The 26,047-nt window shown below is 36.4% G+C and overlaps 1 pseudogene; it reads right to left on the bottom strand.

Moving 5' to 3' along the window:
* Nucleotides 1–14,533: 14,533 nt before the first annotated feature.
* Nucleotides 14,534–16,389, bottom strand: LOC101542237 (tyrosine-protein phosphatase non-receptor type 11-like; annotated as a pseudogene).
* Between the last annotated feature and the right edge of the window lie 9,658 nt (nucleotides 16,390–26,047).

Below are 26,047 nucleotides of genomic sequence, written 5' to 3'. Positions count from 1 at the left end.
CTCTCCAGAATATACTCCGAGAAGTAGTATTGCTGGGTCAAATGGGAGCTCAATTTCTAATTTTTTGAGAATTGTCCATATTGTTTTCCAAAAGGGCTGAACCAGTTGGCATTCCCACCAGCAGTGAAGGAGAGTCCCTTTCTCCCCACATGCATGCCAATACTGGTTGCTTTTGTTCTTCTGGATGTGGGCCAGTCTCTGTGATGTGAAATGATATCTCATAGTTGTTTTGATCTGCATCTCCCTGATGTTTAGTGACATAGAGCATTTTCTCATATGTCTTTTAGCCATTCGAATTTCTTCTTTGAGAAAATTTCTGTTCATTTCCAACCCCCATTTTTTGGTGGGGTTGGGAGTTTTCTTCTTGTAGAGTTCAACCAGTGCCTTGTATATCCTTGATATCAACCCCTTATCAGATGTGTATTGAGTGAATATCCTTTCCCATTCTGTAGATTGTCTTTGTATTTTGGTCACTGTTTCTTTTAAGGTGCAGAAGCTTCTTTGTTTAAAATAGTCTCATTTGTTTATCTTTGTTTTCACATGCTGACCAGAGGCATGTCATCTTTGAAAATATCTTTAGCTTCAATGCTGTGGAGGGTTTTTGCCAACTTTTTCTTCCATGTATCTTATGTATTCTGGTCTGATGTTGAGATCTTTAATGCACTTTGACCTGATTTTTGTACATGGTGTTAGGTAGAGATCTAAGCCCATTTTTTTCGCATGTAGCTGTCTAGTTTTGCCAGGTAAAAGCAATAGGATTGTATAGTAAAGATGCAGGCTATAAAATCAATACCCAAAAGTCCATGGCTTTCCTATATGCAAATAATGAGAGAACAGAAAGTGACATGAAAAAAGCAATACCGTTCACAATTGTGCCTCAAAAAAACAAGTACCTCGAAATCAGCTTAACTATGGAGGTAAAGGACTTGTACAAAGAAAACTATAAAACGCTACTTCAAGAAATAAAAGAGGACACTAGGAAATGGAAAGATATCCCCTGCTCATGGATTGAGAGAATTAACATTGTCAAAATGGCAATACTCCCCAAAAGCATTGTACAGATTCAATGCGATCCCTATAAGGATACCCATGACATTCTTCAAAGAAATGGAGCAAGCACTCCTGCAATTCATATGGAACAATAAGCCCCCACGAATCGCTAAAGCAACTCTTGGGAAAAAGAATATGGGAGGAATCATCTTCCCCAACCTCAATTTCTACTACAAATTGGTAATAATTAAAACAGCATGGTACTGGAACAAAGGCAGAGCCGCAGACCAATGGAACAGAGTTGAATATCCTGATACACACCCTCAAATATATGATCATCTAATATTTGATAAGGGAGCAAGAAATGTGAAGTGGAGCAAGGAAAGCCTCTTCAACAAATGGAATTCTGAAGTTTTAATAATTAAATCTGGAGGGGGCTTGTGAAACAGACCCTCTTCTAAAGACTATGATCCAAGAGGTCTTCTAACCCATTTTGGCACCCAGAGCAGCTTTTTACAGAAATGCATCTGGACTGTAAGCTGTACTACGACTATGTGCCGCCCGGGGAGGGATTTTCCCTCTCCACCTGTTTTTCTGCTGGGAAAATGGCGGCAGTGGCATCATCCACGTGGTGAGAGCCACCCCCTAAGACTTCCACCCAGAGACAGGAACTTTGCAGTGTTGTGGCTCATAGGCGATCATGGGAAGGGGGCGGTACTGGCACGCCCTCGGCCCAGATAAAATCAGGAGCTGCTGCTCTCGAAACAGACCCTCTGCTCCTAAAGACTATTATCCAAGAGGTCTTCTAACCCATTTTGGCACCCAGAGCAGCTTCTTACAGAAATGCATCTAGACTGTGAACTGAACTAAAATATCAGAAATCCAAAACCATCCAAGAGCTCATAGAATCTTCAGTCTCAGCATGAAAAGAAATTGTTAAATGATGCCTTTTCAGCAGGCCTGATTGTTGGGGAAAAGTTCCAAGCAATAATAGTGAGTTCTCTATTGAAATATTGAATGTATTCAAAGTATAGAGAATAAAATGAAGATCATTAGCTACTTAGGTGGGGACTAGGTGGGAGGGGGGTATTTTGGGGTTCTTGGTGGTGGAACATGTGCACAGGTGAAGGGATGGGGTTTCAATCATTGTATGACTGAGACTTATACCTGAAAGCTTTGTGGTTTTTTTTTCACGTTGATTCAATATAATAAAATAAAATTAAAAAAATAATAAATCTGGAGGGATTTCTGCCAAAAGCTGCTGTGTTCCGAGCTTTGTTTCTGAGTCTCTGGGTTCATGGCCAATAAGTAGCTTGATCAGCAGCCAGAGGGCTGGTTCGTGGGCTGCAATTTGGGGTCTCATAGAGGTTGGGGGGAAGGGCAGGTCCACCCCCAACCCATAAGGCCCCGAGTTTCTTGTCACTTCGGGTCCCTCCTTGGCTGTCTCGAGGCCTCTGGAATATGGCGGTGGTGACCAAGCCACCAGGGGAAACAGGACAAAGCAAGAAACTTATTCCCACCTGGGGTGGTCCGGCGCTGGAAACCTAATGCGCATTTCGGACACATTTCTGCCAAAAGCGGCATGTTTGATATTCAGCAATACAATGATCGATCACCCATCCCTCCACCAGTGCATACTTTCCACCACCAATATCCCCATCATCTCCTTCTTTTCCATTTCAGTCCTTACCCTGCCTCTATGGCAGACAATTGTTCAGATACTCTTTCTATAGCTTTGGGCATTATATTTTTCTTGGATATTCCCACCACCATTCAAGCCTGCCTTCTAGGGGCAGATGCTAGATCATCTATTTTCCATTGCTCACTTTGTATATCAGGAAAGGTTGCGCAGCCACATAAGCGGCAGTGCAGTTGGGAGAAATAGTCCTGATCCCGACATACTGGAGCCATGCTTGTAGAAGCTCATGGTGGCCGGGATTCCCTCTGGAGAAAGCGGGAAGACTGCACCGCTCCATCTGGGGCACCTCGGTGATATTCACTCAGTTTGGGGCCCGGAGCATTCTCTGGGGTTGTGGTGCCCACCGGCCAGGATTCTTCACTGCTGAGTGTGGCAAGATGGCACCGGGCCTGCACTGATTACTTCTCCCAGGGTTCTCTTCCCTGAGGTCATTTTTCACATAATCTATAGTATATGAATGTTACTTGAGTATCTGTAAACACAAGGAAGGGTCAGAAAGAGGGGGATACGTGGGGGGAAAAAGCAAAGAAACTGTCATATTTGAGGACTAGAAAAACAAGGAAAAACACATAGAGAGCTACCCTAGAATAACTGACTCCATCATGTATGAATCTTAGGGAACCATGGTGAAAAAGATATGAAAATCCAGACATCGAACTTCTTTATACTCTTCTTCCTTCCCCTCATCTGGCCCTAGAAATATGCCTTCTTAATACCATACTTTAGAATCTGGTTCTAAAGGTTGAACTAATATCTTTGTGGTTCAACAAGGGATGGCATAAAAGAGATTTCAGTTATTAAGTACAGACTTGGAAGGAATGGGCTATAAAGAAGAAGGCATTAAAAATGAACTAGAGTACCTAAGAAAGGCTCACAAACTCTGGTAACATGAAAATATGCTCTTCTTTGAGATTACGCGAAGTGTATGCGTCTCATACTGTACAAGGGAGCCAAAGAGGCCATTTCCTTAATTTGTTATAGTTTTTTATTCAGAGACTGACTTTCAAGGTTACAGAAGGCCTTATATGTCTCCTAAAATAGTGCTCTCAACCTTTTGCTGACCATGGCTCCCTTCTGAGCATCTTGTGGAACATAGGCCTCCTGGTTGACTCCCTAGTCTCATGCTGTGACCTTGCATTTTTATGATTTTCACCTGTGGTCATTTTTGAAGATCCTGGGGTCCCATAGGGGACATACTCACCTTAGTTGAGAAATGATGATCAAGAACAATGGCTTTCTTCTTGCCTTCCAGTGTTTAAGATTGTTGAAAACCTTCTTCCACAATCTTTCCTCTTAGCCCTTGACAAGTTGGCAGTAATTCAAACTTTATTGTAGGGAAACAGACTGTCTATTTGTGTCTCTGCTGACACACCCTGAAGTAGGGGAAATTTAAGACTCCTTGGAAGGAGACCATTCATTCCCCTAGTCAGCACAGACCCATCACCTCTGCCTCAAGGCTCTCATCTCATATCAGAATCAAAGGATGGCCTTACCATGGAACACAACCCTATTTTTCCTCTTTTTACTGTCCAAGTGAAAAATGTCCAAACTTGAAGCTCTAATTATGTAGAACATGTTGGCACAGTTTTAATGTCCAAGAAAACTGATGTCACTGAAGTAAAAGGAAAATGATGCTCTGGTGACCAGAAAGATGGACTGGTTTGCTTAGCAATAACACTATGTTTGATGATAGTCTATGACCTTAAAGAATTGCTCCATATGTTATTTCATTTCAATATTTTAATATTTTTGGAGGGGTGTCTTCCTAGCAGTGCTATGGGGACCATGAGGTTCCAAGGTTTGAATTGAGGGCTTCATCATGCAGCGCATGCATTCTTAGTCCTTTGAAATTTATTTCTAGCCTCTCAATCTTTTTTCCAGTCAATGACTATTAATCTCTTCATTTTTTAAGATTAAAAACCAGACCTAGAAAGACTAAATGAGTTCACAAGTTGACAAGAATTGTAGTAATCCATATCTAAATTTAGATTTTTTTCTCCAATTCTTAGTTCAGCATATGGCTTTTATTTGCTTAGTAATTCAATCTGTTAAAAAATCCTCAAATTAATGTCATTGATCTTTTTCTTTTTCATAAAAATCTAAAAGGACTCCAAAGATTTGCCCCATAAACTCATCTGCACACTTGTGTTTTTGGAGTTCTCTAGGTCCTTTTTGTCTACTGTGATTCATTTAGGAATTTTAAGATTTATAAAGTATATCTGAGGAAGGGAAATATATTAAAATGCAACCAAGTTTTTACCTTTTTATTCTAAAAATATGCATCTATTTCATGTTAATGTTGACAATGTCCCAGCAAGGTAAAGAGGTCAGGAACACTATCATCTCTCTGTTTTTAAAAGTAGGTACACAGAGAGGAAATAACTTGCCCAAGGACATGGTGACTCAGTAAGTAGAAGAGCCAGAATGAGAACAGTGCTCATTTTTCACTTTCAGTACACCCCCAAGACCATGATCCACATGGGTTACGGAATTATGGCCCTTCACAAACAAGTGCATATTAGTCAGACGTGGAAATAATTATGTCCCCTTCACATTTTGGACAGAAAACTCACAAAGATATTGGCAAAAGTGAAGCCTAAGATTCCCCAAGACTTTTTTTTTTCATTTTGCTTTTATTTTTCAGTAACAGATGGCTAGTCTCAAACCGGGGAGAAGTCCAAAAAAACCCTTTCCTTGTCTTTTCTCTCAGGCCTGGCCTCACATAACACCTCCTACCACACCCCTGTGGGAAAACGAATGATACTTTCTACCATTCCCTAGGGTAGATTTTGTTCTTTTAAAATAAGCAAACACTTGAAAACTTTTTTCTTCTAATATTAGCTTTGGTCTTGAACCAGAGTTGATTTGGCATTGAGTAGCTAGAAAGACTGAATACTCTTCTCAATGAGCAATAGAGGAGAGTCTTTTTTAACAAAGCCTTTTAAAATCATTCAGTGTGATGATCAGAAGAGAGACCAATTTTGATAAAGGGAAAGAATGACCCAGGATTGCGACTCATCACTCCCACTTGATGTGGGAATGTTCCCTACATTCCTATTTTTTCCAGAATATATGCTAAAGTCTGGGTGCAGTGACAGATTAACTTTATTTTTTTCTAACTCATGGATGGTCACTTAATTAAACTCAGAAAAAAATTAAGCACAGTAGAGGTCTTAACTCTATCCTTATTAGAGTCTCTACTTCCTTGTTCTGAAATTAAATATGCTTCTTGTATGTTGCTGTCACTATTGGATTAAATGGCAGATGTTTACTTGCTGAAATGCTTCTTTGATGTTTCTGTATCATGTATATGTTTTTATTATAGATAAAATCAGCAGAGATTATGTTTGTAGGATAAACATTTAGGATAGGATCTTAAATGGTGACAGATCCCTATTTACCCAGGCACCCAGTAGTGATATATTATCTTCTGAGTCTACTTGGACTACCATAACAAATAGCATAAGATTAGGTGGCTTAAACACATAAATTTACTTCTTGTACTTTTACACTCTTGGGAATCCAAGATGGCATGTCAGCAATGCAGGTTTCTTTCTGAGGACTCTGTTCTGTGATTTTAGGTGGTCACCATCTCACTGTTTACTCAAATGATATTTTCTGTGTGCATATAGGAGAGAGGAGGGTAAATAAGCTTTTGGGTATCTTTTGTTATGAGGCCACTAATTCTAGAAGATAAGGGCTCCACCCCTAGGGTCTCATTTGGCTTTAATAATTTTCATAGACCCTCCATTTTCAATTATAGTCACAATGTAGATTAGGCTTCAAGTGATTTTAGAAGTAAAAATTTAATCCACAATAAACCTTAAATGCAGAAGTTCCATAACAAGCCCATAAAGAGAAGAAAACTTAAGAATAGAATTAGATGGGAGTTTTAATTTTAGGACCATGTTTCTGGATGCAACAAGTATTGATACATGAAAAATTAATTGGCAAAAATATTTTTCAAAACCAAAATAGAATTTCTCCTTTAAACTGTTATAAAATAATGCTAAATGGAATATTCCACAGTCTGCTTCTGGCTATCGCTATAGAAAGAAGACAATATAGCCTAACATCTGAAGCATTCTAAAAGGTAATGCTAAACTAATCATGCTCTACTTGCTAAAAGATGACAAGGTTGGTTCTATGATCTATCATTCATACAATCTTAGTGATAAGAGAGAAGTGAGATAGAGGTTATAGTAGAGAGGACACTTAGAAAAGACACTTGATTAAAAAGTCAATGATTAATACCACCACTCAATTCCAGAGTGATCTTCCAGAAGTACCATGCATGGGAATATTTCTAAGAAAAATGGCAAAAAATCACCAAGTGTTAATGTCTAGGTTTTCTCTTTCTGAGTTTAAAAGCAGATTTAGGAGAGATTACCTTGGGAAAATTTAGTGAGGTACTCTTGTGCCTTAGAATTTGATGTATCTGGTGTCTAGCTATCGTATAGTATAAGCTTACATTCCACAGCTGTTGGGATCTGCTCCTTGTGGTAAAGGGAAGACAAAGAGCTCTGCTGGAGATGGTATGTTTACTCAAATGTTGAATGTTCCAGTGAGTTCGGCAGATCTTATAAAGGTGACTGCCTAGAGCAATCTTAAAAGAATGCTTTCTTAGAGCAGTGCCAGGTAAAAAAGTCTATGTTAGTAGAAGGAATTTCCACTGTTTAGAGCAGGGGAGATAGAGAATCAAATAAGCCCGTCTAAGAATGTAATCTGTGACTAGGAAGGATATAGCATCAAAAGTTTCTGAACATAGGTCTTTGAATGACTCACTGAAAGGAAAAGAATTAGGATCTGAATATACATCTTCTGGAAACAGAAGCAGCAGTTTTTCCAAACATTGTCTATCCTGTTTCCAATCAGAGATTCCAAATAAGAGAACATAATTATGGTGTGATTGGCTTGATATAGTAAATGGGACTGTAAGTAAGTGAAAACATTAGGGATAGCCTGATATATCATGACATAGAAGGGATATTCAAAGAGATAGCTGGGAACACACAAAAAGATAGGATTTACTTCATAGACTATGTATAGATTCTTCCACACAATAGTAGTGCTTGCATATGGTTGCATCATTGGATACTTTCTTAGAAAGATTTCATGAAACTATAATAGAAATTTAATCATATTTATAACTCTTCTAAAAATTATATCTACTGATCCTCATGTGAGCACAAACAAAGAAAGCATTGGCAAAGAGTAAAGGTTTGGAATATGAGGTAGGTAAAAAAGTTTATTTGAAAAAAAATTTCGGATAGAAGTTGAAAATGTTTCCTTAAAAACTTCAAAGGACAAAAGGCCATTTTCTCATTAGGAATTGGCTTCTTGGCTGGAGAGATAATAATATTTTTCAGAAGTATCAGGATCAATCCTCAGGTTTATATGATATCCAAAGTACTGTTAGTAGTGATGCTTCAAGCACAGAGCTGGAAGTAGCCCCTGAAAACTGCTGGATATGGCACAAACCCCAAAATTTATTTTAAAAAGAAAAGAATTGGCTCCTCTTGATAATATCCAAAGCTCTTTTTGTATAATTAATTATGTAGCCTGAAAACCTAATTTCATAACATTCCATGAAATCCCCATCAAATTCCAATGACATTATTTAAGAACATAGAATAGTCACTAATAAAATTTTCATGAATAATAAAACCGCAAATAGTCAGAGTCATTCTGAGAAAAAAGAAATTGGGTGGTGTAACATTTTTCTGACTATTAATTACACTGTAAAGCCAAAGCAATCAAAATTTCATGGCTTTCTTACCAATTGGTTAGGTTTGAGAAACTTGATAGAAACCCTCAGACTTTTGGACAGCTAATTTATGATAAGGATCTGGAAATATAAATTAGAGTAAGGATATCCTCTTTAACCAATGGTGCTAGGAAAACTTGATAGCCACATGCAAAAAAAAAAGAAGGAAAGAAAGAAAGGAAGAGAGAAAGAAAGAAAGAAAGAAAGAAAGAAAGAAAGAAAGAAAGAAAGAAAGAAAGAAAGAAAGAAAGAAGAAAGAAAGAAACAGAAAGAAAGAAAGAAACAGAGAAAGAAAGAAACAGAGAAAGAAAGAAACAGAGAAAGAAAGAAAGAAAGAAAGAGAGAGAGAAAGAAAGAAAGAAAGAAAGAAAGAAAGAAAGAAAGAAAGAAAGAAAGAAAGAAAGAAAGAAAGAAAGAGAGAAAGAAAGAAAGAAGGATAGGAAGAAAGAAGGATAGGAAGAAAGAGAGAAACTGAATGTGTGTCTAACATTTTACACAAAAGATAATTCAAAGTTGAGTCATAAACCTCAATAAACCAGAGTCCATAAAGTACAATAAGGAAAATGTAGGCAGAACACTCCCAATTTTGAACCTTTAAAGGTGTTTTCAACAACATGATTCTATTTCAAAGACAACAAAAATAAGAATAAACAAATAGGAACACATCAAATAAAAAATTTCTGCATTAGTAAAGCAACTGGCTGTAATTTAAAAAATGCTACTGGATGGTATAAAGTATTTGTACACAACACATAGTATAGAGAGCTAATATTAAAGATGCATAAAGGTCTCACAAAGTTCAGCAACAACAAAAAATTCAAAAAGTCCATACAAATATTGGGAGAGGAGAAGAGCAGACACCTTCCTGAAGACAGGCAAGAAGGTAGGCATATTAAAAGAAGTTCAGCATCACTAATTATTAGGAAAATGCAAATCAAGAAAACAATGAAATATCTCACATCAGAGAGAATGGCGTATTTCAAAAAGACAAGAAATAATCTGTTTTGGTGGGGATGTAGTGAAAAGGGACTGTCATCCACCACTGGCGGGAAGGTTGTCTGCTTTATTCTCTATGGAAAGCAGGATGGAGATTGCTCCAAAAATTGAAAATAGAATTTTTCACATGGCCCAGCTATTCCACTGCTTGGTATCTAGTCCCCCCAAAACAAAAACATTGATTGCAAATCTATATGCACACCCATGTTCATTGCAGCACTGCACAATAACAAAACATGAAAACAGCCCAAGTGTACAACAAAGGATAGGTGAATAATGAAACTGTAGAACATATGCAGAATTAAGTATTTTGCAGTTAGAAAGAAATATAAAACCATTCAATTTGCATGGAACTGTAGGATGTCATGTTAAGTGAAGTAATCAGAGAGAGAAGGACACATAATGCATTTTCTTGGATGTTCTCACTTACTGCTATATATACAAATATATGTATATATATGTATAAAGGGAACAGATGTGTGCAACTCTTTAGCCATATAGAAATGAAAATACCAAGGAAGGACAAAAATGAAAGGGGGAAGTAATTAGAAGCAGACTAGGATTGTAATGTGGGGGAATTTGTAGGGGCCTTGGTCATGGCAGTGGTGTAGAGGTGAAGTAACTATATACACAAAACCATTACAATAAACACAACTATAAGTCTGAGACCAGAACTGTATAATTAAATCTAAAAATGAATCTCTGAAGGAGGTGGGATGCAGGTAGGAGGAAAACTTGGTACGTTGGTGGAGAGATGATTACTTTGATGGTGGGTCTGGAACATTGCCCGAAACTTTACTATTCACAGCTTTGTACATCACAATTCCTAAATAATAAAAAAGGGAATATAATTCAAAATGGAAAATGGACAATTTTTTCTCTAAAGACATACTGCATTCATATTAATCTATATCTCAAAATCAAAGGATTATGAAGGTAGCTTTATGTCATAAATGAGCTTTTCTTTTGTCAGGAATATCCAGGAAAGAGCACTATAAAGACCCCAAACAAAACCAAAAATTTGTAAAAGCAAATATAATTATGAGAGTAAAGAATTTGATTGGGTTCAGTCAATGAGTTTAATATGAAATAAAGTTTCAAAAGGATAATGAAAAGAGGAATTTCAATACTTTAAGTTTTGTTTACTAAAGCATGAAAAAAAGGGTATAGTTGGGAGACAGGGAAATAGCTTGAGCAGTAGAGCACATGCCTAATACAGCCTATCCTCACTACCACATCCCTCCTCCCCACCCTGCCCCAAACATTTCTGGTATATCCCTGGTAGCCCCTGAATAGTGTTGCTTTTGAATCCTTTGGACTTAGAAGTAAGGGGGAAGTGTACATCATTCATTATTTTCGATTTTGTTAAACCGCAGTATATTTAATGTGCCAATTTGGAGTAATAAAGGTTATAGCTATGAGTAAAAATCTGCTGGTAAACTGTAATGAAAATACTTTTATGGGGGAAACACCAATTTCACCTACTCAGACCCAACAGAATAGGCCTCTTGGAAGAGACCAGATAGCCCAAAAACTATGGTATTTGACATGTACACAGTTCCCTTTTCTTCAGAATTGTCCTGTTAGCTCATGTGTGGACACTGTTTATTTGATTTATTTTTTTTCCCCCTCTGGGAACAAGTTTTCCTAGGAAAGGAGGAGAAAAGACAACAAAATTGTTGTTTTTTTGTGAGTGTATAAATGTCATCATGGATAAAGAAATTTAAAAATGCTCCACTTTCTAACATAATCTACAGTTGAAATTCCACTTCCTAGCTTAGTTTAACCTAGGCAGAAGAAGCATGATTAAATTAGTATATCAGAGTAAAGATGCCTTTAGCTGTTGAGATTCAACAGAGAAAGAATTTTATGATTGAATTGAAACAAACTCCCAAAGCGAGGCGGCCTGACTAAACCCCCTTTCATTATGCCATTAAAATCACTGTTTGGTGTCAGTATCTGAATCAACAACACATGAGTCATAACTTAAAATGTCAATAAATAAGTAAATCCTCAAGAGTATGGGCTTGAAAGTTAAGTACATTTCCATTTAATATAAACTAATTAATTGATAAATTTTTAAGATTTATAACTAGGAGCCTCAGTCAAATACTAGTACATTCCTGCTACATACAAGGACTTTGACCTTGTGAGAAATAGAAAGAAGAATAAGGAAGTTACCTACTCCCAATAGTTAAAATGTTTAAGATATTATGACACACATAAACTAAAATGTAACTAACACAAGACTGGGTGATATATTATGTGAGCCAAGTGAAGAGGAGAACATACAATAAATGCTATAGGAATTAAAAAGAAGCATAGGTTGCATTAATTCAAACATTTGTTCAGTTGTTCAGTCTTTCAGTCAGCAAATATTTGTAAGTGTATACTATATGCCACCTTTTGGGCTGATAAAAGATTCTTATACCTAGCACAAACACAGTCCTGTTTTTATAGATCTCAGTCACAGTCATCATCTTACCACACTATTTGGATTTTACTTTACCCTATTTTCAGGTGCTGAAATCAAGACTAAAAACATTCAAAGAGCCAAATGAATAGTAGAGTTAAAGTGGAAGAGTTAAATGGCAGGGTTCTGGGATGACTCCGGAAGAGCATGTTCTCTTGATTGAGGGCTTAAATAGAGTCAAGTGAGTAAGCACATGGTAAGGACAGATGAGGATATTAAGTGTCTTAAACCTGAACAATTATGGGATGCTCAAATGAATGGTCCACTGGGACTCTGAGAATGTGGGCCTGCATTTTCAGACGGGTCAATGATAGCCAACAACTTGGGAGTTATCTGTATAAAAATTATAGCTAAATTATTATTTTTCCCAGAATACAAAAATATAAATAATTGAGAAAAGGGACAATGAATCCAAACTTGTGGAAAAAAAACAAGCTTGTGTGGGGAAAAGTGACAAGCATAGATATCAAAGAGACAGAGAAGGGATAGTGATTGATAGTGCTGTTCAATCCCAGATTTAGGTAGAAGAAATTAAAGAGAAGACAAGTCAAAAGGTACAGAAAGTGCAGGAGAAGGAAGACCTGAGAAAGAGCCTTTGAAAATAACAAGGAAGAGATGATTTATGGTTCTTGGGAATGCAGGTTCAGTAAAGTAGTGAGGGATAAACCAAGTTATAGTCAGAGATGGGTTACAAAAAAGCAACAAAAATTTTTAAGTTCATGTGTGAAACATTTAAGGTAATTTTTTATCCAGTATATTTTTATACTACGTGTAAAAACTCTAAACCAACCATGAAAATAAAGATTTCATTAATTCAATATTTTTGTCACCTCTGGCTTAAAATATTTTAAGTTTTTGCTTACACATAAATATAAAATTATGTATAATACAAAGAAGTATGTATAAATACAAACATACTTAGTATATACATAATATTGCTGCACACTAAGCTGCAACTATCTTCTAAAAAGGATTGAGTCTTGACATTGACAAAAACAAGGAGAGGCCTGGAGAGTAACCTTGAGAGTATTATGCTTGGTGAAGTAAGCCAGATGGTAAAAGACAGATAATTATGACTTTATTTATGTGTGCTAAAGACTCTTAGACTACAGGAATAAAAATAGTGATCACTGGAAGAGAAGGGGGTGGAGAGGTAAATTGTCTAAAAATGTCATTTTGGGGGCTGGAGTGATAGCACAGCGGGTAGGGCGTTTGCCTTGCATGCGGCCGACCCGAGTTCGAATCCCAGCATCCCATATGGTCCCCTGAGCACCGCCAGGGATAATTCCTGAGTGCATGAGCCAGGAACGACCCCTGTGCATCGCCGGGTGTGACCCAAAAAACAAAAAAAATAAAAATAAAAAAAAAATAAAAATGTCATTTTGTGGTGGATCGGAAATTGACTTTGAATCACAAGCATATGTCTGTGTGTATATGTGACTATGTGCGTGTGTGTGTGTGTGTGTATGTGATATACAGATATACTGACATGTAAGTCAGTATACCTGAAACCTATACAATTTTTTGGCCAATAATGCTCAGTGGCTATGGAGCTAATTGCTCAGAGATCACTCCTGGCAATACTTGGGGGATCATGTGGTGCTTGGGATTGAACTTGGGCGTCTCGTATGTAAAGTATGTTCTCTAGCAATCTGAGCTATCTCTCTGGCCCTTTCTGAGACTTTTAATGGCGATGCAGAAGTGGACAATTAATTTTTGACAGTCTATAACATGTTATAAGTTATAAGAGAAAAAAATCATTAATTTAAGGGTTTAAAATAAATAAAAGGCAGAAACCATCATCTAAAAATACACATAGCATTATTTAATAAATTTAAAATAAACTTTATAAAATATAACATTGCCTGTGTTGTAGAGATATTTTGTTATTTGAAGTAATGTAAAATTAGAGATCAGTTATTGTTGATTTAAAACACAAATGTCTGGAAATGGTTTAAAATTTTGCTAATTATAAGACTGTCAACTACATTATGAGCTAAATTCATTCTCCATGTAATCTTTCTTGCATATGATCTTATCAATTTATTTTGGAAAGTATAAAAGATGCATCTAATGTTCTCCTCATTTGAAATTTTTCTGTTTCTGCATCAAGTCATCTTTTCACAAGCTCTAGCATTATTTATTCATTTCCACACATAATAATGTTAGGAGATACAAGGCAGAAGAGCACTCTTATCTATGCTTGTCTGGTAGAATATTTAATATTTAAATATAGCCTTTCATCTTGCTTTTCAGCTCTTTTCTAATCTTGGGCTGAAGAGATTGAATATAAAACTGGATAGTCATACAATTAATTTAACTTGTCAGACCCATCCCTGATCTGTGAAATCACACCATTTTAATGGCTTTGAGAATATCAATGTAGTAGTCAACACTTTTCTCTCTTATGATGTCAAGAATATCAATCAAAATAAGTGCCCCTGTCTGATTAATTACAGCACTGCACTGAACCACCCCAGGTCCTACATCCACGATGATTCCCTGCTTATGGTGGAACAGGAAGACCAGAATGTTGCTGTGGTCAGAACACTATGTTCAAATCTGAAAGGAGTTTTGAAAAGTCTTGAAAATAATGGCTCTTATTTTCTTATCCAGCCTTTGAAAGGTTAAACTCTCTTAATATACAACTAAGAGAATCACTTGCTTTGATGTTCCTAACATGGATAATTCCAAATCTTTTTAGAGTATACACCTCAGCCCAGTATTTGACACATTTACACTTCCCTCTCTTATTTATCCTGTCATCATAACAATCACTTGAGAGTTCTCTTGAAACATTATACCCCCAAAATAACTCACTGTGATTTGCAGGCAGCCAGGTGCTAATATAACTCTCTTTGGGGCTTTCAATTGTTGCACTGGGTTTCACATTCAGACATGATAATATTTGCATTGATGTAATCTGAAACCAGCTCATTGAAATCACTAGTTTGTAGGACAACCCTGGATCAAAGGGCAGGATGTTTTTATATCTATTTTTGTTCCTATTTTCCTGCCTCTGATCTCTTTGACTGCAGAGAAGTTTGTACTCTGCTTCCAGTATTTCTAGTTCTCCCCCAAATCCTTGTGTGACTTTATCAGCAGTCTCAGCTAATTTGCTTAGCTCTTGGCTGCGCAATTTCTTTTTTCTTTTCTTTTTTTTCTTTTTGGGTCACACCTGGCGATACACAGGGGTCACTCCTGGCTCTGCACTCAGGAATTACCCCTGGTGGTGCTCAGGGGACCATATGGGACTCTGGGAATCGAACCTGGGTCGAGCCACGTGCAAGGCAAATGCCCTACCCGCTGTGCTATCTCTCCAGCCCCTTGGCTGCTCTATTTCTTCAGTATTTTGTTGAGCAGCCTCTTGAGTTGTCCTACTGTGTTCTCTCTGCAAAAGAATTCTTCTCGTCATTATTACAGAGATGTGTCGTAGAGTCAAATGAATCTCCTCCACCAACATCAAATTTCAGTTTCTGATAGCAGATAATGACATGGATATCCTTAATGTCTATTTTATTACTCTCCTTTATTATTATTAGTCTGGAGAGAGGAGCAAAATTTCCAGGATGGTTCTGACTCTGTAATGCAAGAAAGCTAAGTATAGTTTTTTTCCTTTCTTAGTTAACAGTTTCTTTGTTTCTTTCACAGAGTCCTATCTATGAAGTCATATTTCTGAGTAAGGATCTATATGATTTAGAAGATAATGGAGCTCAATAACATCTCTATTCTTCTCTTTTAATTGCCTGCAATCTTCCATATTCATTGGACCAACTCCACTAAAGTGATAAACTTCTTCACTCCATACAAATATAATCACTGTCACTGTATCACTGTCATCCCATTGCTCATCGATTTGCTCGAAAAGACACCAGTAACATCTCCATTGTGAGACTTGTTGTTACTGTTTTTGGCATATCGAATATGCCACGGGTAGCTTGCCTGGCTCTGCCATGTGGGCAGGATACTCTCGGTAGCTTGCTAGGCTCTCTGAGAAAGACGGAAGAATCAAAACCGGTCGGCCATATGCAAGGAAAACACCCTACCCATTGTGCTATCTCTCCAGCCCAAATATAATAATAATAATAATAATAATAATAATAATAATGATGATGACTGGTGTTATGAATATTGATGTGTATTGCTATTCTATTTTTTTTACAAATATAATTTTTGTTTGTTTGTTTTGGGATCACACCTGGCTCTTTTCAGGACTTATTTCTGGCTTTGTGCTCAGGAATAGCAGTGGCTATTGGGCTTGTTGAACCATATGTGGCGTCAGGGACTGAACACTGGGTTAGACAAAGGCAAGACAAACTCCTGACCTGCTGTACTTTGAGGCCTCTCAAATATAAAATGTTAAGTTTTCAGAATTTCTTTGATTAAGGGCCTTTTTCAGGGCCTTGTCAAAGATTTGCTGTCAACTCCATTTTCTGTTTTCAAAGGCACATTCTTGGCCTCCATGTCATTAGGGTGAAACCAGTTCACAATGGCTGTATCTTTCTGCTTTCCAGTTCTGAAGCACACTGATCCTTGTGCAGGCTTCTCTGGGGTTTTGTTACATTTATCTAGCAGAAGTTATCTAAACAGGATGCTAAGTCAGTTGGTCATGGACAAGATACCATGTCAGGCCTGGGGATCCGGGAGAATTTACAATCACGGGCTGGCTTCTCCAAATCTATATTGAAATTTCACGTTAAGCCTGTTAGAATGGTATTATCAAAAAGTGAAGAAACCCTAATTGTTGAGAAGACAAAGGAACGCTTGTACATAGCTAGTATAAATGTAATTTGGTGCTGCCATTATAGAAAATATTCAGATGCCTTAAAAAAATAGGTACTTATGATCCACCAATTCCACCTCTGTATATTATGGCCTGGAGAGATAGTAAAGTGGGTAGTGTGCTTGTCTTGTGTGTGGTCAATCTGGGTTCAATCCCAAACCCTATCTGGTCTTTGAACTATTCCAGGAATGAGTTATGAGCTCAGAACCAGGAGCAAGCCTGAGTACTCTCAACTGTTGCCCGAAAAACAAAAGAAAGCCTCAAACAAAACAAAAAACTAATCCTACTTCTGTATACTTATATGAAGAATATGAAAACATTAAATTGAAAATATATATGTGCCAAGATAACTGTAGCACAATTCACAGTTGTGAAGATATGGAAACAGCCTAAGTGTCCATCAATAGATGTTTGGATAAAGATGACTGCAGGAATGTAGTTTTCAGAAGAAAAGAGTTTGGGGAGGTGTTTAAAACAGGTTGGGGGAGGTGTGATTGGTGGTGGACGCTACCCCAATATTTAGTGGCTGGATGTGGTGTGTTTTATATAGTTGTTAATGTGTGGCACTGCACACCTGAAACTTTACAGTGCTGTAAGCCAATACTACCTTAATTTTTAATAGGGCTTATTTGTTTGAGGTGTCAAAATTTGTAAGTCTTTACAGAATAATGCCATTGGCTACAGATCTTAGGGGTGTGGGGGCACATCTCTCAGGGGCAAGTCTTAAAAGTTGGATGGTAGATATGAAGTTCAAATACTGAATTTGGAGAGTAATTAAGATTTTTGGATTTCCTTTCAGTTGTCTGCTGCTGTGCTAAGGGTGGGAGTTCTTTATTGAGCATGCAATTCATATTTTTACTCTTCGTATTTTTGATGTCGGTACTTTATCTTGCATTCCATATATTGACTCAATTTACTAGTTTCTGAATTTTTTTCAGGGGCTTTTATCTGCATGTATAGGACATTTGGTGTATCCACACGAGAAAGAAATTTTAAAAGACTCTTACACTGCCACCTTGAATTAGACCCCTCCTGAGGTTTTTACTATCTAAATTGACATATAGGTGTTTTCTAGGAGAATTATAAATTTTAGGTAATAAATATTAATGTCGTAACTGGCAGATAAGGATTGAACATTGCAAAATACATATTTATCCCCCAAGAAATATTTCTCTTCAGCACTATAATACCATAATTTTCATTAGGTCAAGTGAATGATTAAATCTGTTAACTGTCACTGTATCACTGTCATGATATTGCTTATTGATTTGCTCGAGCGGCACCAGTAACATCTCCATCGTGAGACTTGTTGTTAATGTTTTTGGCATATGCAATACAAAATGGGTAACTTGCCAGGCTCTGCCTCGTGGGTTGGCCCTCGAATTATATAGGATTAAGATCACCAACCACCATGACATCAAAAGTATTAAGTTATACTTTTGACCTCCTGCAACTGGATACATACTGACATTTGTTTATATTTCTCTGAATTCCAATGATGCAGTGCTTACTCTGTGTTAGTATAAAAGTTTTGCTAGGTCTTAAAGGGAGGAGGACCATACGTGGCAGTGCTCAGGGTTAACATTGTGTATTAATCAGTCAACAGGTACACTGTAACTCCTCAATTTATAATCCCTCATTCAGTGAGTTAATATTTCTGTAATAACATCTCTGACTTGCTCAGTTTTCTCTTTGAATTTAAATTGGGCTGTCAGCTAAAGTGCAAATTACTAGAACAGGGCATGTGATAGGTAAAACCAGAGAGTAAAATTGAAGAAGGGTGAATCAAGCTGTAGCGTAGTCTGGCATAAACCATGGGCTCAGGACTCACAGACTTGGGATGCAATGTCATTTTTACCTCTCACTAGCCATGAAACCTTGGGAAGATTAACTTTCTAGTGTCTTTATATTTATTAATTTTTTAAGTTACTGTTCAAATTTTTTTTGGTATATTTTGCTATTTATTCAGAATTATTTGCTTCCCCTCTTGGTAGCCTTCCTGAAAGAAGGATTTTTTTCCTGCTCCACTGATATCAGGGTACATCACATGTCTTGATTTGGTTAATTTAACACAAGTTAAAAATGAGATCTGCTATACCTAGGTCATATTTTTAAGCACCAACATATGATTCTGCCATTTCTTCTGTGTTCTGACACTATAACTAGCATGTGCCAGTGAGCTGTCCCTTTTTTTTGAAAAGCAACACCAGATAGGATAGGATTACAACTGATCTCTCAAGGATCTGAACACAAATAAGAAATAAGCCATTATTGCTGAAAATCGTGGAAATTTAGGGGTTATTGTGGCAACACAGTTTAGTTTAAGTGAATTCATGCAAATTTATTTATACACATGCACACATATATGTATATAATCTCAGAATCTCAATGACTAAATACATTACACAATAGCAATAAGCAACGGTTTCATATTTTGCTGGGGATAATAGTACCTTATTTATCTACTCCATTAAAGTGTTTTATGTGAAAATGAAAATGATAGTAAATATAATAGTATTTACTAATAGTTTTTACTAATACAATAATAGTAAATATTTGTGGAATACCTCTCATATGACAAGTGGCTTAGTCTAACGACTTGAAATCCATATTTAAAAACTATCAAAATGCATATTATGATTAAAATGTTTTGAAAGTATAAGAAATCTAAGACGAAAGATCTTGATAGGTTCCCATTTGTGGGGAATCAAAAGAACTTTATGATAAAAAGTGTAAAGGATAAGTAGTAGAAAATGAAGATACAACTAAGAAAATGATGGCTGGAGGAATCAGTCGGGATGGGAGATGTGTGCTGAAAGTAGATAATGGACCAAACGTGATGACCTCTCAGTGTCTGTATTGCAAGCCATAATGCCCAAAAGTATATAGAGAGTATGGGGAATATTATCCCATGGAGGCAGGGGGAGGGTAGGAAAGGGGGGTTATACCAGAGATATTGGTGGTGGGGAATGTGCACTGGTGGAGGGATGGGTGTTTGATCTTGTATGATTGTAACCCAAACATGAAAGCTTGTAACTATCTCACAGTGATTCAATAAAAATTTTTAAAAAGAAAATGAAGATATAGCTATGCAAAAAAGAATCACAAAATTTAAAAAGAAATCTATTCCCTTCTTTACTATCATTAAAGAAATTAGTTAATTATACTCTAAAATATAGTTTATTACTCTGTATTATGCTGAATTATACAGAGGAGGGTGCTCTTGAACTATAAAGACTAGAGAGCCACTAACATCTCACACCTGTCCACACAAAATTATTTATTACTGCTAAATTTGATATTTTGTTCATGAAATATTTTATATTCTATTTTATAGCAATACATTATTTCTTACTGCTATGAAACAAGAGATTTTAAACTAAACAAAAAATGCTGACTACAAATATAAAATACTTTAGAAGGGTTAAAAAGAACAAAACTTTACTGTTGATGAAAGTTCTTCTAAGACTTGAAGGGTAGGAAAATGGAAATGATTAGATATTTATATATATTAAAAATGATTTCCAGAAAAAGCTCAAAACTCAAAAATAAAAGGAAAAACGAATATGATAATAAAATAAAACCCATCAGGGAAGGGACCACCAAGTAAAATGTGGTTGGAGGTCATGTGGGGGAAGGGTGGTGTGGGCCAAATACAGACTAGAGACTGAACACAATGGCCACTCAACACCTTTATTGCAAACCACAACACCTAATCAGAGAGAGAGAACAAAAGGGAATACCCTGCCATAGTGGCAGGGTGGGGTGGAGGGAGATGGGACTGGGGAGGGGGGGAGGGATGTTGGGTTTACTGGTGGTGGAGAATGGGCACTGGTGAAGGGATGGGTTATCGAACGTTGTATGGGGGAAACATGAGCACAAAGATGTGTGGATCTGTAACTGTACCCTCACGATGACTCTCTAATTAAAAATAAACTAATAAAAAAATAAATAAATAAAATAAAAATAAAATAAAACCCAGAAAATAAACAGAAAATGTGATAAAATTTTCTCGGGAACAATAACTAACCTGTAATATAACCCAAAAGAACAGAATCAATTGAAAAAATAACAAAATTACTGAGAAAAAAAAATCAAAGTATAAAAACAATCAGATAAAGTGACAGCTCATAGAAGATAGGCAGAGATGATCTCACATACATATAATTGGAGTCTCTGAATAAGGATAGAAAAGCATTATAAAATAAATAGTAAAATAAGTTAAAGAAAATTTCCCAGAAACAAGGAACCTAAATCTATATATAGGAACATACTTGGTAAAAACATCCCTGATGAGTCAACTGAGAGATATATCCTGAAAAATATTTTGCACTTTAATAACAAAGACAAAAAAAATTTCTAGACAAAAACAAAACTTTGTTACACATATGGTGTATGGATATAGTTACATATACCAATAGCAAGAAAATAACTATAAGTTGAAGTTTTTATATTTAGATAGGCTGTTCTCCATTGAGCAAGGTTTAAACACAATATTAAAAACATAAGAACTAGAATGCCATATTTACATATAAAATTAGAGAGTGAGCATGATTTAAATAAGAAAAGACAGAAATTTATGACAAATGAATCACTGTATCATTGTCACTGTAATCCCATTGCTTATCAATTTGTTTGAACGGGCACCAGTAACGTCTCCATTTTGAAACTTGTTGTTACTGTTTTTGGCATATCGAATACGCCATGGGTAGCTTGTCAGGCTCTGCCGTGCAGGTGAGATACTCTTGGTAGCTTGTTAGCCTCTCCGAGAGGGGCGGAGGAATCAAACCCAGGTCGATCGTGTGCAAGGTGAACAGCCTACCCACTGCATTATCACTCCAGCCCATGAAAAATAAATAGATGAAAATATTTTAATTTACATATGAGTTAAAATATTTTCATGTAAGTGCAATGCGGCCTCCTGACATCTGCTAGCCTAGTTCTCCCTCTTGGAGAAACTGGCAAGTTATGGAGAGTTTACTGCCCACATTGGGAAGAGCCTGGCAGGCTCCCCGTGGTGTATTGATATGCCACATACAGTAACAATGATGGGTCTTATTCCCCTGACCCAGAAGAGCCTCTAATGAGGCACCATTGGGAAGGATGGGTAGAGAGGCTGCTAAAATCTCAGGGCTAGGATGAATGAAGACATTACTGGGCCCATTCAAGCAAATTGATGATCAACGGGAGGACAGTGATACAGTGATACATATGAGTAAAACAAAGCATAAATAAAATAAATTAACTCTCTCAAATGCACACAAATGATAGAGAAAGGTGGAATGAAGGCAGGAAATACACTCAATGCCGTACAGTTTATATGTGCATTCAAAATGTATAGTTTATAGTTGACAAATAAAATAATGGAAGTTTCAGAAAGGAAAAAAGTTGGCTTTCTTTTTTTTTTTTTTTTTGCTTTTTGGGTCACACCCAGCAATGCTCAGGGGTTACTCCTGGCTTTGCACTCAGGAATTACTCCTGGCAGTGCTTGGGGGACCATATGGGATGCCTGGGATTGAATCCGGGTCGGCCGCGTGCAAGGCAAACGCCCTACCCGCTGTGCTATCGTTCCGGCCCCAAAAGTTGGCTTTCTTTTAAACGAAATATATAAGACACTAGAAATAAGGCAAAACCTAGTTAGATTTAAAATAATAGAAAAAAGGAACAAGGAAATACCTCATTGAAAAAAACATTAAATGTAACTACACCCATAGATCATAAAATATAAAATAATTTTACCATTTTTTATTACAATAGCTTTATTATATACTTTAATGTTGGGAAATGTTATGCAATGCCTACCAACTTTTATTCTTATGAGTGCTTTGAGTATTTGGGATTTTGGAAGTTCTATAACTATTTCAGTAATGTTCTATGTTCTGTTAGAATACTATTAGAATTTTGGTAGACTGCAATCTGTATAATGTTTTGGATAGATTGATAATTTTAACAATATTAATTTTTCCTACTCATGAACATAACATATTTTTCTGTTTCCTTGTGTTTTGTATTTCTTTGAATAGAAGATACAGTTTTTGTGGCTCAAATGGTAGGGCACATGCCTTGTATATATACATATCACCATGAATAAGAACTCTAGTATCAAAAAAATCACTGCAACACTGTATCACTGTCATCCTGTTGCTCATTGATTTGCTCATTCGGGCAGCAATAACGTCTCCATTGTGAGATTTGTTGTTACTGTTTTTGGCATATGGAATATGCCATGAGTAGTTTGCCACGCCCTGCTGTGTGGGCGAGATACTCTCAGTAGCTTGCTGGGCTCTTCGAGAGGGACAGAGGAATCAAACCTGGGTCGACCGTGTGCAAGGCAAACGTCCTACCCGATGCGCTATCACTCTAGCCAAATAAATAAATAAAAAATCAACAACCACTATCAATTTTTATTGGCAGCAGTACATATGATTTCATAAATTTCTGTAGTTATGCTTTCATATTAGAATTGGGTAGACATTGGTATAGGATAGGGGTTTTGCTAGACTAGAGCAAATGGAAGAACGGTGGGGGTAATGTTATCAAGAATACTGGAAGAAATGATGCAGTTAGCTATAGATTTTCACATGGAGGAAGGAAATAAATACAGACAGGTGCTTGAGAAAGAGTTATCCAGTGTTTGAACAAATCAATAAATATGAAGAAATGTATTGAGAAATCATTGAGGGAATTAAAGGCAATTAAAGGGAAAGATTTATGTTATATAGGTTTTCAGAGATAAAATTGTTATCCCATAGTTCGATTTTCAGTAATAGCAACTGAAATGAAGTGGAGATCTAAAAATAAGATGAAGAGATCAAGAAATTGTGAAATAAGGACTTTGAGTGGGCCTAGTATCACCAAGAATGGTGATAGGAAGCAGTATGGACAAGAATACCATAGTTATATGCTTAAGCATGTAGTGAATATTTTTCTGTGATGGGATTCACAGATACTCTGAGTACAAGGCAGGATGGAATATCTTAGGGTTTGAAAATTTAGGCCTTTCAAAGAAAGGTGTTTTGCATGAAGATTAATTTGCAGTATACTGTGTGAGAACATGAGCTTTAACTCCTCATTATAAGAGAGCAAGGGTGTGGGGAGTTTCATTCTTAACTTGGAACTTCTTGAGAAGCTCTTACTCCTCTTGTAAAGTTTTAAATAAAACAAAAGTGGCGTGAGTTCAGTGGGAGGGTTTTCCACTGATGATGGCTCTAGGAACATAAAGGAAGTATTGGGAAAAGAAGGATTCATAATTGAATTCTGGAGAAGGCTGTCAAAATACTGTCATATGCATATCTCCAGTTTGGTTGCTTCAGAGGGGCTCATAATAAAGTAGTTTATATTCTCAAAACACATTTTTGTTTAATTGTTATAAAATAAAAGGGAGACTAAGACCTCTAAGATTTTACAGCAAGAGTTTCCAGTTACACCATATTGACATGAACTCTTTTATGATAAGTTTATTATAAAATAAAATTTTATTTTCCAATAAAAATACATTTAAAGGAAGGAAATACTATAAAACCCATTTTGAACATTAAAACAGAACTCAACGTAAATTCCAAGCTGATAAAAGTTCCTGAGATACCACCTATAGATATATACAACATTATTTTAAAAATATCATGACCAAGAAATTAATTGGACTTTCAGTTGAGAAAAGGATTTCAAGAAAGTCTGTCATAAAGTTGGATTACAATCACTAAACTAATAAAAGGACCCAGAACTCCTAGGACTGTACATCAATAGCTAGGAAAATAAAAACCTAATAAGTATTACAATAAGTACTGCTATAGAATTTTAAAAAGAAACATAATGAAAATACTGAGATAGAGGCTGGAGCTATATAGTACAGCGGGTAGTTTGCCTTGCATGTCGCCGACCCAGGTTCGATCCCCAGCATCCCAAATGGTCTCCCAAGCACCGCCAGGAGTACTTCCTGAGTGCAGAGCCAAAAGTAACCTCTGAGCATCGCTGGGTGTGACCCAAAAAGCAAAAGGAAAAAAACATATTGAGATAAAATTTTGAGGCAAAATAAAGATCCAAATGATTAGTTTCACTGCACAGATAAGAAAATGGGAAATAGATTTGTGTGATATATATTTTATAATAGACCATCATAAAATATTATTTTATAGTAATAAAATAAATTAAAATAATATATAAAATACAATATAATAAAATATAATAAATATTTATATATAACACAATACATTGCATTATATAATATATAATATGTAATAATATAATAAAATATAATATTTAAATAGAAATAAAAATAAAATATAAATAGATTTGTGATCTACATATTTATATGTATAATATATATCCAAATATATACATTATGCACATAAATACAACAATTTTCATATATGTAAGTATAATAATTGCACACCAAGTACACACATATATATAAATTTTCAACTATTGTTTTAGAAAGGTCAAACTGGCAGAAGCACCTGGTGGTATCAGTCAAAAGTTACTTCAGAGACAAGTAGCACTTTATCACTGTAGCACTGTCGTCCCATTGTTCATCAATTTGCTTGAGCAGGCACCAGTAAGGATTCCATTGTAGGACTTGTTACTGTTTTTGGCATATTTGAATATGCCACAGGTAGCTTGCCAGGCTCTGCCATGCGGGTGGGATACTTTTCCTAGCTTGCCGGGCTCTCCAAGAGGGACAGAGGAATTGAACCTGGGTCGGCCGCATGCAAGGCAAACTCCCAGTTCTTATTTAACAAATAAAATTATTTTTTAACTGAATCACTGTTAACTACAGTGTTACAGATATTCATGATTTTCGGGTGTGCAGTGTTCCAGCAATAATCCTGTTGCCAATGTCATGTCCTCCGACAGTGTCCACAGATTCCCTCTCCCTCACCCTCTAGCCTATCTACTGTAGGCACTTTTTCTTTCCACTACTGTCTTAGTGTTTCCTTCCCTGACTTATCCCTCCCACCCCCACCCTAAGGCAAACTTCCGACTGAAGACCAGTTCTCATGCTTTTTAGTTTTACTACTTTGGGACATTTTCTGTTTCCCTTCTTTGTTTTTTCATATCCCCCATAAGAGAGAGACTGTTCTTTGTCTAGCCTGTACTCTGACTCACTTTACTCAGCAAGATACTCTCTAGATCCATCCCATAGCAGCAAATTGCAGGTCTTCATCTTTGCTTATGACCAAGTAGAATCCCATTGCTTATATGTACCATAGTTTCTTTATCCAATAATCAAACAATTCCTATTTTGTATCAGAAAGGATTTTAAAAAGCTCTTTACAAACTTTTATCTTTAATAACACATTATAGACATAAATAATTGGCATTTAAATTTAAAATTTAATT

This window comes from Sorex araneus, chromosome 4 (assembly GCF_027595985.1).
Source record: "Sorex araneus isolate mSorAra2 chromosome 4, mSorAra2.pri, whole genome shotgun sequence".
Classification (NCBI taxonomy): Eukaryota; Metazoa; Chordata; class Mammalia; order Eulipotyphla; family Soricidae; genus Sorex; species Sorex araneus.
The sequence above is the reverse complement of the archived record's forward strand: the minus strand, read 5'-3'. Positions and strand labels throughout refer to the sequence as shown.